This window comes from Hyperolius riggenbachi, chromosome 1, assembly GCF_040937935.1.
Source record: "Hyperolius riggenbachi isolate aHypRig1 chromosome 1, aHypRig1.pri, whole genome shotgun sequence".
NCBI classification, from domain to species: domain Eukaryota; kingdom Metazoa; phylum Chordata; class Amphibia; order Anura; family Hyperoliidae; genus Hyperolius; species Hyperolius riggenbachi.
Window position 1 is genome coordinate 279,593,611 of NC_090646.1, and position 16,599 is coordinate 279,610,209.

At 42.6% G+C, this 16,599-nt stretch overlaps 1 protein-coding gene across 1 annotated transcript in view; it reads left to right on the top strand.

Annotated features, from left to right (window-relative positions):
- Positions 1-358: 358 nt before the first annotated feature.
- The window catches only part of RASGEF1B (RasGEF domain family member 1B), a 274,935-nt gene continuing 258,694 nt past the window's right edge, over positions 359-16,599 (top strand). Inside the window, exon 1 of the mRNA XM_068271137.1 lies at positions 359-399. The gene's annotated coding sequence lies outside the window, so the exon portion shown is untranslated. The remainder of the gene's footprint in view (positions 400-16,599) is intronic.

Sequence of the window (16,599 nt, forward strand, 5' to 3'; positions counted from 1 at the left end):
GGACATATCCTCTCAGTTTTCAGTTTATGTTTCTTAATTCTGAATTTATATTTTTATATGTGACGGACAGAGTTGGTTTAGAAAAATGTTTTTGTTTCAGTTCTGCACATCTTTACAACTTCTAAAATCTGTTAAGTTTCAAAATGTTCAATAAATTGTTATCACTCTATGTAAAATTGCATAACGGGGAATAAAGTGTAATCTCTCTACAACTGCTAAAATCTGTTCAATTGCATAATGTACAATAAAGTGTAATCTATCAGAACTGCTTAAATCTGTTAGCGTGAATAATGTGCAATAAAGTGAAACATTCTGGTTACAGCTCCTATTTATTTTTCTTTTAAATAACAGATAAAAAGGCAGTCTCGTATTGGGCTGAATCAAAGCACCAAGAGGAAGGTATGTGCAGACTCTTGTTATATACACTGTACTAAGAAGCTATTCATGTCATCATAACATTCAGTGTCATCGTAGCATTTACTGTATAAATGAACATATTTCATAAAGAACTGAAATATATGCTAGAATAAATGAGAAGAAATATTTATTAGCAGAACCAGGACAATGTCTTCCAGCACCCAAGGCTGAGACACCAAAGTGAGCCCTCCCCATCCCTCCCACCCCAGCCGTCACACACTGATTGCTATTAGACTAAGAGGTGCCCCAGGGCCCCCAACACCTTACTCTCTAGTTATCTGGCTTGCAGTCACTGCCATGTATCCCCTTTTCTTATTTCTCTCTGCTTCAAATACAATAGGGGAATGATAGCTACCGTAAGTGAGTTGTGTGCCCCCTCCTACACTGCACTCTGAGGCTGGAGCCTCTCTCGCCTCTGCCTCGGCCCGGCCCTGTTTGTTAGCTAAGCATGGACTTGGTCAAGATTAGCTTAAGAACAGGGCTAATTTACATGAGGATGCATGTGTACACTGCAAATAATAACAACTAACCTAATACTATAATTAAAGACACCCACATTTATTTTCCATTTATAGACAGTGGCCAGGCCTGGATTTACATCACTGGAGCTTATAAGCAAAGATGCCCTGGCACCCTAGACATCGTCCTCCGTGAACTGCACCGCAGATGTGTTGGCTGTCCAAGCTGTCACTTCTCCCTTATTTTCCTCACCCCTCATCGATAGCTACAGGTGTCCCTTAGTATTACGTAGCCAAAGCTACCCTCAGTATTAAGTAGCTGGTCGTGCCCCCGACTGAAGGGAGATCTCATCAGAGGAATGCTGAGAGTAACCTCTTACTTACACTCTGCTCAGGACTCTGTATAGGGAAGGAGGGAGGGGGGCACTAGGGGAGGGGAGTGAGCCCCCTTTCTATCATCAGGTGCTTTTAGCCATGTGCCTACAGTTCCTTATGGTAAATCTGGCCCGACTGTCACCCTTTGTTTATTGGTGGTTTAGAAAAAAAAGCTTCAGACTATAATAAACCAATATTAATAAACCATAAAGTTTATACCAAGTGCTTGATCACCATAAGTCACCACCAAAAAATCCACCATCATGGTACTCGAACTTCAGTGGGAGATATTACCCAACACTGTCCTCCCACTTTAGCATGAGACCTTACCCCCCAATAAGTATGACCCAAGACATATAAATAAGTGAAAATTAAATTAAAATAAATGAAAGCTAATACTATTAAATAAATAATTAATACAAAATTGGGAGTGAGAGTGAGAGATAGTCAAAGTTCAGAACTCTGATAGATCACCCAGTCACAGGTAACCACCACTTCTCAGCTTCCACAATAGCTCTCCTGCAGTGTCTTCTAGCGAGTGCTGTAATATTTTCCTAGTCCTTGCTGCACCAGCCTCTAATATTCCTCCTGGGAGTATTAGAGGCAGAGGATGCTTCCATCCTCCAGCTCCCGATCACAAGACATGCATCAGGAGCCTGAGGATGGCAACAAAGAGCGTGTGGCTGCTGGGAAAAGAGGGGAACAATGCTGCATGGACCATGTGAATATTACAGTGCTCCCTGTGCCACTCTGCAAGGTGGGAGGAAGGTGGAGCTGGCCCCCATAGTCCCCGCAGTCAGGGGGGCTATTGTTATGCCAATGTATCCAAGCTCTATTAGTTAACTAATAAAATTCAGTTTGTGGTGAGAAAAATGTATTTGATATGAAACTGATCTCAAACTGACAGTGGATGAATTGAACAGCCAATTTACACTAGAACACAGAGGAATTCACTAATCTCAATACGTCCAAAATGTAAAAGTACTTTTCTCCAGCCTTTTAGTGGATTCAACAAAACCATTATGGACATTGCGTTGAAGGGCATCCACGGCTATAATTTTTAGGTAATTCCCAGAAGAGTTGATCCAGGGATTTATCTGACTGCCATCTAGAGTCAGGAAGGATTTTTTTTACCTTTTAAGACTAATTGGCCCAGGCCTAGTAAGTTTTTTTCCTTCCCCTGGATCAACTGGGATATGTGCAGGTTCAGCATAGTGTTTTATTTTATTTATTTATTTTCTGGTTGGACTTGATGGACGAATGTCTTTTTTCAATCAAAATAACGATGTAACTATGACATAGTCAGGAGAGCCAGTAGGTTTAGCCCATATCATGGTTCTGAATACCATAATTTTACATTGAGTAAGGAAGGAGCACTGTGTCATTGTTGTAGTGGGAGCACAAAGGCTCATTCCACCTAAAACAAAATGCAATCATTTGAATTTCACCTGCTCTGCACTGTATTTGCTAAATATTGCCAGAAGAACATGACCTAATAATTGAAAGCTAGCACAAAAAACTCTATCTGTCATAAACAAATATTGCCTATTTTTATTTTGTCCAAAGTAAATTGCTATGATGTTGCAATCCTGTTATGGATATGTTCCTAGTTTTTGCAGTGGTTCTCATTAATTTAGAGCAGTGATGGCTAACTTGGCACTCCAGCTGTGGTGGAACTACAAGTCCCATTAGGCATTGCAATACTCTGACAGCTCTAAGCATAACTCAGGGAGGGTGAGGCTTGATGGGATTTGTAGTTTTCTCATAGCTGGAGTGCCAAGGTTAGCCATCACTGATTTAGACCATGGTATTTCCAGAGCAAAATAAGGCACTTTCAATTGCACAGTTTCTTTGTTTCAGTGATGAAATGCTATTAGGTAATACAATTAAGTTTACTGAGTGTGGAGATGTATGTATGCAGAGCAAGGTGTCTGTACAGCTCTCTGTCCCCAAACTGTTGCCCAAGGGGTTGAGTCCCTTTGGGCCACAACCATTGTGAATGTGGACTTTGGACCCTTTTTTGTTGGTGCCTGAACCTATCTTTATAAATGTCTGGGTATTTTTCAACTCATTTGCAATGTTGACTTTAGCCTTTGCTTTGAATATGGAGCTACTGTATGCTGCACCAATGCCCAGAAAATGAATAAGGGCTAATAAAGCTATGTGACAGGAAGCAGGCACCTGTAAAAGCTATGAATTTTGTTTACTGCTGATTTGGAGCATGCCACAAAGTTGCTGCTGTAGCTGGCTACAATCACTGCTATGCTAATGCTATACTAATCTATGCTAAGCGTATCTGGTAAATATGACGCCTATGGCAAACTCTGAAATTGCTGGTTAGGGTGGGTGGAGGGTAGAAACTAGTTGCTGGCTGGGGTGGGTGGGAGCATCTAGGTGCTAGGTGTTGGTTGGGAGGGAGCATCTAGGTGCTAGGTGTTGGTTGGGTGGGAGCATCTAGGTGCTAGGTGTTGGTTGGGAGGGAGCATCTAGGTGCTAGGTGTTGGTTGGGAGGGAGCATCTAGGTGCTAGGTGTTGGTTGGGAGGGAGCATCTAGGTGCTAGGTGTTGGTTGGGAGGGAGCATCTAGGTGCTAGGTGTTGGTTGGGAGGGAGCATCTAGGTGCTAGGTGTTGGTTGGGAGGGAGCATCTAGGTGCTAGGTGTTGGTTGGGTGGGAGCATCTAGGTGCTAGGTGTTGACTGGGAGGGAGCATCTAGATGTGGGGGCTGGTGGGGCTTAGTGTAAGGGAGCATCCAGGTGCTGGGCACTGGCTGGGTGAGGGGGCTGGGTGCTGGCTGGGGTGGATGGAAGTGCTGGCTGGGATACTGGTTGGTGTAGGTGGGAGGACTGGGTGCTGGATGGGGTGGCAGGACCGGGTACTGGCTGGGTGCTAGCTAAGCGCTAGCCTGCTGGGTGCTGGGCTGGTTATTGGCTTGGCTGGATGCTAGCTTGGAAGACTGGTTGCCTCCACATTACTCACAGACCTCAGATCAGCGGTGACCAGAGAGACACTGAGGATGCACACCACCCGATGCACTTTACATGCACGTAGTGACTAATGTCTTCACTTCTGCATTTGAAGTGTCCACATCCACAGGTAGTGTGCACCCTCTGTCTCTCCTCAGTTGCCACTGATATGAAGTCTGAGTGACAGAGAGGTAGCAGGGACTGGGCGGCAAGGCACAACAATCGGCAGCACAGTTGTGGTCCTGCAGCACAGGGGCAGGCATGGCGCAGTGGCAACCATGGCACAAGCCACATCTGCACTCCTCTAGCTATGCTACTGCTGCTATGCAATGCTCTTATTGGACAACTGATTGTTAATAACAGAAACTAATATGCCTCTTCTGTTGGCAGGTGTGTGGCCATAACATAATAGGGACACACTTTACTAGCTAGAGATTCAGTAGAGGTTTGCTAGTGACATTAGCAGCTCTACATCTATGTTAAGATATGTCATAGCTCTTTGTTGCAGTGGCACAAATCATGAAAATCAGTTTCAATAAGTAGCATCAGCCATCCAGGCAAGAGCTAGAGTACTACTAAGGGGATGTCACCAGACACCAGGAGATAGGTTCACTTAAATAAAATAAATAAATAAAAAACATTTTTTGGATCTCAAGGAACCCCTGTAAAAAATGTTTTGATCTCGAGGAACCCCTGCATTTATTTTGCAGGAGGCATGGTCTTTAAAAAGTAGGTGAGGCTGTTTATTTTACTACCCCCATTACACTGCCACTTACTATACTGTCTCCTTATCCTAGTGCTTTTTATTAATGGGCTCATTATTATTCTGACCCACAATTCAGTGATTCTTTTTAAAGTATACCCTATTACAGTGTGCTCTATTATACTTCCCACGTGATGGGGGAAAATGCCAAGAAACCCCTGCAGAGTGATTAAAGGAGAACTGTAGTGAGAGGTATATAGAGGCTGCCATATTGGGTTCCTTTTTAGCAATACCAGTTGCCTGGCTATCCTGCTGATCCTCTGCCTCTAATACGTTTTGCCCTAGACCCTGAACAAGCATGCAGTAGATCAGGCATTTCTGACATTTTTGTCAGATCTGACAAGATTAGCTGCATGCTTGTTTCTGGTGTGATTCTGCAAGCAGATAGCTCAGCAGGGCTGCCAGGTAACTGGTATTGCTTAAAATGAAATCAATATGGCAGCCTCTATATACTTCTCACTACAGTTCTCCTTTAATGAACCCTGGGGTTCCAGGGAACCCTGGTTGAAAAAGCCTGCCATAGAGCATAAATTCTCTTAGTATGTACATCTTTAGTGACTAAGGAGAGAACTAAATATTGCCAGTCATAGCCTCTTCCTGCTGGTTATTAACCAGATGTCGACTGACTGATCAGCAGCTGCTGGCCATGATAAGCTCTGTTCATTTCATTTTGTGCATAATCCCTAGTGGCGATTGTTAACTGTAAACGAGAGATGGTCAATGAAATACTAATAATTGCATGCAAATTTAAGGCAAAATATATGAAGCTTGGAATTGGACCAACCAAATGCCTGTATATTTTGATAGGCCCATTTCCACATTTGCATGGAACAACACAGGAAGTGAAAACACGAGGATATTTTCAACATTGTCTACTGGAAAATACAGTAGGGTAGACTTTTGTACCTGTGTTGCATCAGTTTTGCTCCAATTTTCCTTGCACTGGGTGTGATAAATGTCCCTCACTGTGTTATTTAACTGATTATGGACCAAAGGCTCTGGTCACTTTAAGGACTTTTTTAATGTTTGCACTTACTGATCACCGTGATTGGCTCACAGTGATCAAGAGGTCAGGAGCCAATGTAAACAGCTTCTGACCGAGTTACGAAGCTCAGCTGTTTTTAGACAGCTGAGTTCCGTGTTGGTTGGGATGCGCTATTTTGTCCCATGCACGGCATCGGGCGGCATTAGATCTACGCCGCATCGGCAGCCACGAATACAGTGTCGTATTAACTATGAGTCCAGTCAAAAATGGCGCATATGAAAAATGCCGCCTGGTGATGCCGCTGGTTTTCTTTTGCCGCTTATCGTTATTTAACAATAAGCTATAAACGTTATTAAACATTATTTAACGTTTAGCTATAAAACATTATCAGCCAGATGACAGAGGCTACAAATATAAATGCCAGGGCTCTGCCATTGCCACTGAAAGTACTTTCTTACCCTGTGCATGATTCTCCAGGCTGGTGGCTGGCTGGCAGTGCCCACTGTCTAGTGGTGCTGGAAGTGGTCAGGCAGTCGATCCTGTGTGGGAAACCCAGCACACTGCTGCCTGCGTGGCATTCCGGCTCCTGCTGCTGCACTCTCCTCCTGCCAGCATCATCCCCGCGCTGTGCCAACCATCCTCATCCCAGGATCTGCTTTTCCTAGACGGCAGAGGTGGCAGGGCTAACATGTACGCTCTCCACCCGTCCACTCCTCTCTCTTTCCTCCTGTTGCTTGTGTTGAAACCAGGGCCGGATTTGTATCTTTTAGTGCCCTAGGCCAACTGTCAATAAGCGCCCCCACCCCTCCACCCCACACACACACGTGTACCTGTATGCAAAATATTATAATACCCCCCATACTTGTCGCCCAGGCATATGATGATAATCTGGCATCTTTGGAGCTCTACTGGCCTGACAAATCCTCCCACTCTGCATTTGGATAGATGGAATGTGGGGGGAAAGAGTTGTATTGTGTGAACCAGCCATTAGACTGTGGTAAGGATTAGATTGTGAGCTCCTCTGAGGACAGTCAGTGACATGACTATGTACTCTGTAAAGCACTGCAGAAGATGTCAGTGCTATATGGTAGGACATTACATTATGAATATGGTAGGATTAGATTGTAATATCCTCTGAGGGCAGTCAGTGACATGGTTATGTAATCTGTAAAGTGCTGAAGATGTCAGTACTATATAAATACATAATAACAATATGGTAGGACATTAGACTATGACTAGAGTAGGGATTAGATTGTGAGCTCCTCTGAGGGCAGTCAGTGACATGACTATGCACTCTGTAAAGTGTCACAGAAGATGTCAGTGTTATATAAATACATAATATTAGTATGGTAGGACATTAGAGGGTGACTATGGAAGGGATTAGATTGTGAGCTTCTGTGAGCACTGTCAGTGACATGACTATGTGATCTGTATAAAGTGTTTTAGGAGATGTCAGTGCTATATAAATACATAATAATAATGATAATAATATGGGAAGACATTAGACTATGACTGTGGTAGGGAATAGACTGTGGGCTCTTCTGAGGACAGTCAGTGTCATGACTATGTACTCTGTAATGTGCTGCAGAAGATGTCAGTGCTATATAAATACATTATAATAATACTATTGTAGGATTAGATCATGTGCTCCTCTGAGGACTGTCAGTGACATGACTGTGTACTCTGTAATGTGCTGCAGGAGATGACAGGGCTATATAAATACATAATAATATGGTAGGACATTAGACTATGACTATGGTAGGATTAGAGTGTGAGCTCCTCTGAGGACAGTCAGTGACATGACTATGTACTCTGTAATGTGCTGCAGGAGATGACAGGGCTATATAAATACATAATAATAATACGGTAGGACATTAGACTATGACTATGGTAGGATTAGAGTGTGAGCTCCTCTGAGGACTGTCAGTGACATGACTGTGTACTCTGTAAAGTGCTGCAGGAGATGACAGGGCTATATAAATACATTATAATGATACAGTAGAACATTAGACTATGGTAGGATCAGATTGTGAACTCCTCTGTGGACAATAGACATGACACTAAAAAGAACTATGTAAGATGTCAACACTATATTACATGTTGGTGCGAGCGGTCAAAAACTGTGCAATAGCGTGGATACAGTTGGGCTTAACTTTTTCTGCTGGTGCCTGAGCGGTTTTGGTGCTGCACAGACGCAATGCAGCTGCACTTTGAGGGTCTGAGGGCTAGATTGGCTTGGCACTGGAGGACAAGGAAAGCTTAAGATCCACAGGCTTCCTCCTCCTGATGAAAGTATCCAAATGTGCACATCCCAAACCGTCATAAGTTTGCTCCAAATGTTTAAAGAGAGGGAGAGGGTAAGATAGGAGTGGGGGGACATAGGGGGAGAACAAAAGAGAGGAGACAAGGTAAACAGGATTAGAAGAAGTACAAGAGGAGAAAATTGTGGTAAAAAGGAGGGTAGCAGGGAGAGAGAGAGAGAGAGGAAAAGAATGACAGAGTAGAGGAAAGGAGAGACAGTGGTAGAGAAGAGGGGGTGGGCGACAAAGAGAGAGTGAGAGGAGATATCAGGGTAGTTTTCCAACCTTTGCTACATATGTTTTATTCTCCCCAAATACAAAATTGATAGGATAGAGGAGACAGAGGAAGGAAGAGAAGCTAAAGAGCAGGAAAGGATAGAGATTGGAAGGAAAGGAAAGAGATACTAATAGAACTGAGCACAAGATAGGAAAAGAGAGGGAGAATGTGAATGAAAGTACAGGAGGAAAGATGTTTCATATACAGATTGTGAGACAGAACAGGCAATAACTTAGCCAGGCTGAGACAGCTGTCAAATCAGCTTATCTGCGGACAGTGTTTGTTTACTTACTGATCTGAAGTGTGAAACCTCTGTGCTCTGTCCCCATAGCTGATCCCTGGGTGGGCGTTTGTGTCCTAATTGATCTCGTTAATGGGGATAAGCAGGAGAGAGCCGCAGGAAGCATTTCCAGGAAGAGAGCAGGCAGAGGGTCTTTGATCTTCGGCCTCCCCACCACCCACGATATTGATGGGCATCATGCTGCATGCATTGGCTCCGCCTCCGTCCCGTCCTCCACCATCTCCTCTGGGCTCCGGTTCCTCCTGCCTCCTCCTCGTAAGTCGCCGCGCGTAACTAGGCAACTGCGGCCGCCTCCACCAGACCTGCCTTGCCTCTGCTCACAGTCACATGATCGCACACACACAGTGACTCAGAGCAGAGCGGCAAGCGGGCGGGGGGCGGCTGCGGATGCTCGCGGTGGGCAGCTCAGCTGACAGGCAGCTTATGGAGGAGTAGGGTGACAGCCTGTCACCCGCGGCCGCCCCACGGAAGGCAGAATATAAATCCGCCCTAGTCCTGTGCCTTGGGTGCCTGCCCACAAATCCGGCCCTGGTTGAAACATGAGAAGCCACCATATACGAGGGAATTGTGTCAGTGAATGAGCCAGCAGCCGAAAGAAACCCTCCTCACGGTGGGTTAATTAACGTTAAAGACAGTAAAATGATAATTAGCAATATGCTGCTTGACAATTTAACCTTTCAATTGTTTTTTCATCTGTGCGACATGATTAAACACTGATATTGCTAAATAACGCTAAGGTTATGTTTTCAATGCAGCGCCATTTTTAAACATCAGCACTATGCGCCATTTTTCTCTGACCCCTTAACTACAGCCAGCCCCAAACCGGTTAAGCTGGCACTTTACCACTTTACAACCTAGCTCTAAATAAATGTATTTCCAGATAACACCCTACACACTATCTCTGCTTTACTAACAATGTTCTCCTGTCTTCCTCTCTGGTCACCTCTTCTCACTCCCATCTACAAGACTTCTCTCGATCCTTTCCCCTCCACTGGAACACCCTTCCTCAACACATCCTCCACTTGCCCACACTTATCAGGCAAGCATACTCTTTTTCCTAGGACACTCTGGCAACTGACCACCATGTTGGCATCTCATACACAGCTTCCCTTCACCTATTGTCCTATCTAGACTTTAAGGCCGATTGTCATGCATAAAAACATTAGAGGGCAATATAAAAGCTTGGCAGATAAGCTTTTTGTCCCTAGGCCTTCACAAAGACCTAGAGGACATGATCTGCGCATGGAGGAAAAACATTTTAGCCATTTATTTAGGAAAGGGTTCTTTACAGTAAAAGTGATTAAGATGTGAAATGCATTGCCACAGGAAGTAGTATTGGCAAATTCTATATTTGCATTTAAAAGGGGCTTAGACGCTTTCCTTGCATTGAAAGACATCCATGGCTATAATTATTAGGTAATGCCCAATGGTGTTGATCCAGGGATTTTATCTGATTGCCATCTGGAGTTGGGAAGGAAGTTTTTCCCTTATGGGGCTGCTAATTGGGCCATGCCTTGCAAGGGTTTTTCATCTTCCTCTGGATCAACAGGGATATATGAGGGAGCAGGCTGGTGTTGTACTTTGTTTTGTGGTTGAACTGGATGGACGTATGTCTTTTTTTCCACCCAAATAACTATGTAACTATATCTAAGTGCTCTCTTTCCCTTTTGTCTCTTAATGCTGTGTAATGTCGGTGCATATCTTCCACCATTATGTAAGGATCTGTGTGTTGATTTGTTCACTGCACAAGCTGTAATCTACCTTTGTATTGTACTGTTAACTGTAACTGTATTGTTTGTATTGTATTCTGTAATACAGTGCCACAGAAGATGCTGGCGCTAGATAAATCAATATTCTATATATATAAAATCGGATGTATGTGGTCTTAACCAATTTCAACTTGGTAAAACTTGGTATACACATCTCTTATTACCTGGGAAGATATGTTCTGGGGTCCCCCATACCCCCCCGGCACACCAGGGCGTAACAACAAACATCCAATCAGGTTTCAAGCATTGTAGTCAACGGGAAATTTTAGAAGGTTTGCCATTCTCACAGTAATAAAGCCAGAGCCCCCAACTTTGGCACACTTTCAGGGAAAGTGGGCTGAGTATAAAACAGCTAAGTAAATTTCAGCTACTGTATTCATTTTAAATGGGAAAATGTAGACTGCAGCCATTCGTAAACTGTAAATCGCAGGGTTCTCAAACTTGGCACACTTGGTCACTGGATGACTGGAATTAAAAAAAATTCATCTATTGATTTTCTAGGGGAATATTTAAATTGCAGCCATTCTTACACTGTTAATGGCAGAGGCCTCAAGCCTGCTACAGTCGTTGGGTGACTGGGGTGCAAATTCAAAAAAGGGGGAAGAGCCTAAACAGCCAATCAGGTTTGCCTGCTATCTCGAGGTAAACACAGGGAGAGGGATTCCCTGTTCAAAACGCCCACGAAGGGCCTTCCTGCAGGGTCTCCAGAGCTGCCATTGGGCAGCTCTCTCTCCCTGGCCGCACCCCCTGCTGCTCCCCCACCTCCTTGCACACTCCTTGCACAAATGGACAGGTCCACCAGACATGGAGGGTAGTACCTTTATCCTGGCATCCACGAAAGTATCTATCAGAACGAGCAGGATCCAATTTATGGATTCTAACTGGTTCTAGGTAAGCTCTATGAAGTAAATGTTGAGAGGGTTCCAGGTTGAAAAAATATAAGCTACCTCTGGATAATGAATCTAAGCATTGAGTCCATTGTTCCTCTGACATAACTATGCCCAACCCCATTTCATCTTAATCCAGCATTGGCAGTAATGTAATACCCCACGGCAAAGCAGGTGATACTTTATCATTGTACACTATGTGTACTTCACACATACTTTCCAGTAATGTTTAGTAGATATTATTTTCTAGATTGGAAGCAGATTTTTTAAGCACACTAGAACTACATATGCAATGCCTAGTAGAAATCTTAAAGAGAATCTGTATTCACAAAATGAAGTATAAACAAACATCCCTGCCTGTTTGGGGTCATCTCCTAGCCCCCTCTGTAATATTTTCGCTGCTCTCAGCTTAATAAAGAGGGTAAAAAAAACAGTTTTATAAACTGTTTTGTAAACAGAAAAGATGGCCACCAAAACAGGAAGTACATCAGCAGAGCAGTGAATTCAGTTAATACACAGTGAGTACACAGATAATTCAGTGAGTTACACATTGAATTCAGTCTCCAGAGGTTATGTGCAAGTTTTGAAAGAGCTATGTGTCAATGAAGCATGACAAGCATGTGTCTTGACTCTGCACTGGTGTCAGCCTGACAGGCAGCTTCCTCCTCAGCTAGCTATTCTTTGTTCAGTTTATCAGTCTGTGTTTATCAGCCTCACAGATAGCAGACAAGCTGACAGTGAGAGCAGGGAGGTTGTTTGCAAGGAATAAAACATCACACGAGCACTGGAGGGGCGTGGAAGGGGTTAACCTGCTCACAGTACTGAAGAGCTGGCAGCCTTCCAGACACAGGCGACAAGTCCGACAGGGGAAAGATAAGCTGATTTATTACAGAGGCGGTGCAAGTAGAAAGTGCTACAGTAAGCCAGGGCACAATGGAGCAGCCTTAGGAACTTGTAGGATAGGAGAAATAATGCTAAAATTTTTGTTACAGAGTCTCTTTAAAATATTTTGTTACCTGGACTGTTTAAGAAAAAATAAAACTTGTGTCTATGAATAAACCATCAGGCATTAAGATAACAATAAATTATATTCAGCTAGATAGAAAAGTAAAATAAACGGCAATGAGTGATGCAATGTAGATGTGCGAGCTTGAATAGGTGCTAAAGAAGTGTATTATGTTCAGTGGGACACCCAAGTGAGTTTGAGATACATACAGAAATACAGTAATAGCATTGTCATGAATGTGACTATCTAGAAAAAACCACTGTGAGCAATAAGTATAGGCTCAGTACTGATGTTATTACAAAAGTAAATCTTTGTAAGGATTAATGAGCAGAAAGCAAAACCACAGTGCATGTGCTATTTTCATTACAGTCTCCTAATGCTGCAGTGTTTTTTTTTTTTTTTTTTACCTGTCTTCAAATTAATCTACTTGACACATCTATTTAGAGCTTTCTCATGTAGAGAGAGGATTCTGCATCCCTGATCAGCTTCCATAAACCTGGATGAACCTCAGCCACGGCTGTTGTGGAGCCTCTGGGATTACAGTGATTGGTGGATCTGCTTGGCATGCCAGCAGGATCTTTAATGAAACTGCCCTCATACAGTGTTATCTCTAGAGTTAAACATCGGTTATAATTATTTCATGAGTATGTTTTTTTCTTAACTTGAATGGAGCCATTTGGAGCATTTACATGATATGTTATGTACGTAACAACTTTCTGAGATGAGAAAAGAGACACAATTTAGCATGAAGGTTTTTGGCTTCTCATGACATAAACTAAGAACAATTAATGAGCTATAGATGTGTTTTCATCTTCATTCCCACTGGTGCTTTCTTTCAGTGCCCCTTTTCTTTTATAAGCATAGTTGTCATTCAGGGCCTGAGCCCACTAATGCATGTATGTACACTTCTGTCCGCTTTTCAGCAACACATCAATGTTACAGATGCTGAAAAGTGGACAAAAGCGGACACACATGCGTTAGTGGGCTCGGGTCCTTAGAGCCTGTACATAAAGGTAAGTAAAGCACACACAGTTTTGTTAGTAGATAGCTACATTTATTCATACATCAGATCCCTAAAATCGGGAGTAGGAATAGGGTACATTATTACAGAAATACTGTCCCAGAGCCAGGGTCCTGTTCAAACTTGTAACAAAAAGCTCTTCATACATTTCATCCACACCCTCTTACCTGCAAACGTTGTTCTGTGTATGGAACCCTTCTATCCTCCACCTCTTTCACATTCTTTTACTTTTGCTTTCAGGACTTCTCACAAACATCACCTCTCTTTTGGAGTTTGCTTCCACATTTCTTCTGCCATGCTCCAAGACATAAACCCTGCAAGCATACCCTTAATAGGAACTACTTTAGACAAGTGCGTAATCTGTCATTGTCTCCCTTCAGACAAATATCCATATTTGCACATATCTGTCACAAGACTTTCTGCTTTATCTGCAATAATCAATAAAGTGTCCAGTGAGGTGCAATAACTTGTGGTAATTTATTTAACAGAATGTTAGCGCAGCCTTACTGGGCAATAGAGAATCTACTCCGTAGTCCTAAAGTGTAATCCCTAATCTTGCTAAAAGGTGGTTATAAAAATATGTCAGTACAGCACAATTGTATGTTTGTGTCTTAATATTCAATGTGATTTAAAATGATGTTTCCATTTCCATTTGTAGTCATGTTAACTGTAAGTTCTAACTGTAAGTTCACATTCACTTCTTTTTTTATCTGGATCTGTTCTCAGTGTTGCACTAGGTTTTAGTACAAAGAACTATATCCTCTTCTTGCACAAGTAATTAGGTACATAGTGTACCTACAACTGCTGCTTATTTTGTACACCTGCACTAGCTGAGTGAATGACAATACAAGACAAATAAGCTTTATATTGCGCTTTTCTCCTGGCGGGCTCAAAGCGTTTAACCACTTGAGGACCTAGGGCTTTCTACCCCTTAAGGACCGGCCACTTTTTTTCCATTCAGACCACTGCAGCTTTCATGGTTTATTGCTCGCTCATACAACCTACCACCTAAATGAATTTTGGCTCCTTTTCTTGTCACTAATAAAGCTTTCTTTTGGTGCAATTTGATTGCTCCTGCGATTTTTACTTTTTATTATATTCAGCAAAAAAGACATGAATTTTGGCAAAAAAATGATTTTTTTAACTTTCTGTGCTGACAGTTTTCAAATAAAGTAAAATTTCTGTATACATGCAGCGCGAAAAATGTGGACAAACATGTTTTTGATAAAAAAAAACCCATTCAGCGTATATTTATTGGTTTGGGTAAAAGTTATAGCGTTTACAAACTATGGTGCCAAAAGTGAATTTTCCCATTTTCAAGCATCTATGACTTTTCTGACCCCCTGTCATGTTTCATGAGGGGCTAGAATTCCAGGATAGTATAAATACCCCCCAAATGACCCCATTTTGGAAAGAAGACATCCCAAAGTATTCACTGAGAGGCATAGTGAGTTCATAGAAGATATTATTTTTTGTCACAAGTAAGCGGAAAATGACACTTTGTGACAAAAAAAAAAAAAAAAAAAAAAGTTTCCATTTCTTCTAACTTGCGACAAAAAAAAATGAAATCTGCCACGGACTCACCATGCCCCTCTCTGAATACCTTGAAGGGTCTACTTTCCAAAATGGGGTCATTTGTGGGGTGTGTTTACTGTCCTGACATTTTGGGGGGTGCTAAATTGTAAGCACCCCTGTAAAGCCTAAAGGTGCTCATTGGACTTTGGGCCCCTTAGCGCAGTTAGGCTGCAAAAAAGTGCCACACATGTGGTATTGCCGTACTCAGGAGAAGTAGTATAATGTGTTTTGGGGTGTATTTTTACACATACCCATGCTGGGTGGGAGAAATATCTCTGTAAATGACAATGTTTTGATTTTTTTTACACACAATTGTCCATTTACAGAGTTATTTCTCCCACCCAGCATGGGTATGTGTAAAAATACACCCCAAAACACATTATACTACTTCTCCCGAGTACGGCGGTACCACATGTGTGGCACTTTTTTGCACCCCAAGTACGCTAAGGGGCCCAAAGTCCAATGAGTACCTTTAGGATTTCACAGGTCATTTTGCGGAATTTGATTTCCAGACTACTCCTCACGGTTTAGGGCCCCTAAAATGCCAGGGCAGTATAGGAACCCCACAAATGACCCCATTTTAGAAAGAAGACACCCCAAGGTATTCCGTTAGGAGTATGGTGAGTTCATAGAAGATTTTATTTTTTGTCACAAGTTAGTGGAAAATGACACTTTGTGAAAAAAACATTAAAAATCTATTTTCCGCTAACTTTCGACAAAAAATAAAATCTTCTATGAACTCACCATACTCCTAACGGAATACCTTGGGGTGTCTTCTTTCTAAAATGGGGTCATTTGTGGGGTTCCTATACTGCCCTGGCATTTTAGGGGCCCTAAGCCGTGAGGAGGAGTCTGGAAATCAAATTCCGCAAAATGACCTGTGAAATCCTAAAGGTGCTCATTGGACTTTGGGCCCTTTAGCGCAGTTAGGGTGCAAAAAAGTGCCACACATGTGGTATCGCCGTACTCGGGAGAAGTAGTACAATGTGTTTTGGGGTGTATTTTTACACATACCCATGCTGGGTGGGAGAAATAACTCTGTAAATGACAATCTTTTGATTTTTTTACACACAATTGTCCATTTACAGAGATATTTCTCCCACCCAGCATGGGTATGTGTAAAAATTCACCCCAAAACACATTGTACTACTTCTCCCGAGTACGGCGATACCACATGTGTGGCACTTTTTTGCACCCTAACTGCGCTAAAGGGCCCAAAGTCCAATGAGCACCTTTAGGCTTTCACAGGTCATTTTGCGGAATTTGATTTCCAGACTACTCCTCACGGTTTAGGGCCCCTAAAATGCCAGGGCAGTATAGGAACCCCACAAATGACCCCATTTTAGAAAGAAGACACCCCAAGGTATTCCGTTAGGAGTATGGTGAGTTCATAGAAGATTTTATTTTTTGTCACAAGTTAGTGGAAAATGACACTTTGTGAAAAAAACATTAAAAATCTATTTTCCGCTAACTTTCGACAAAAAATAAAATCTTCTATGAA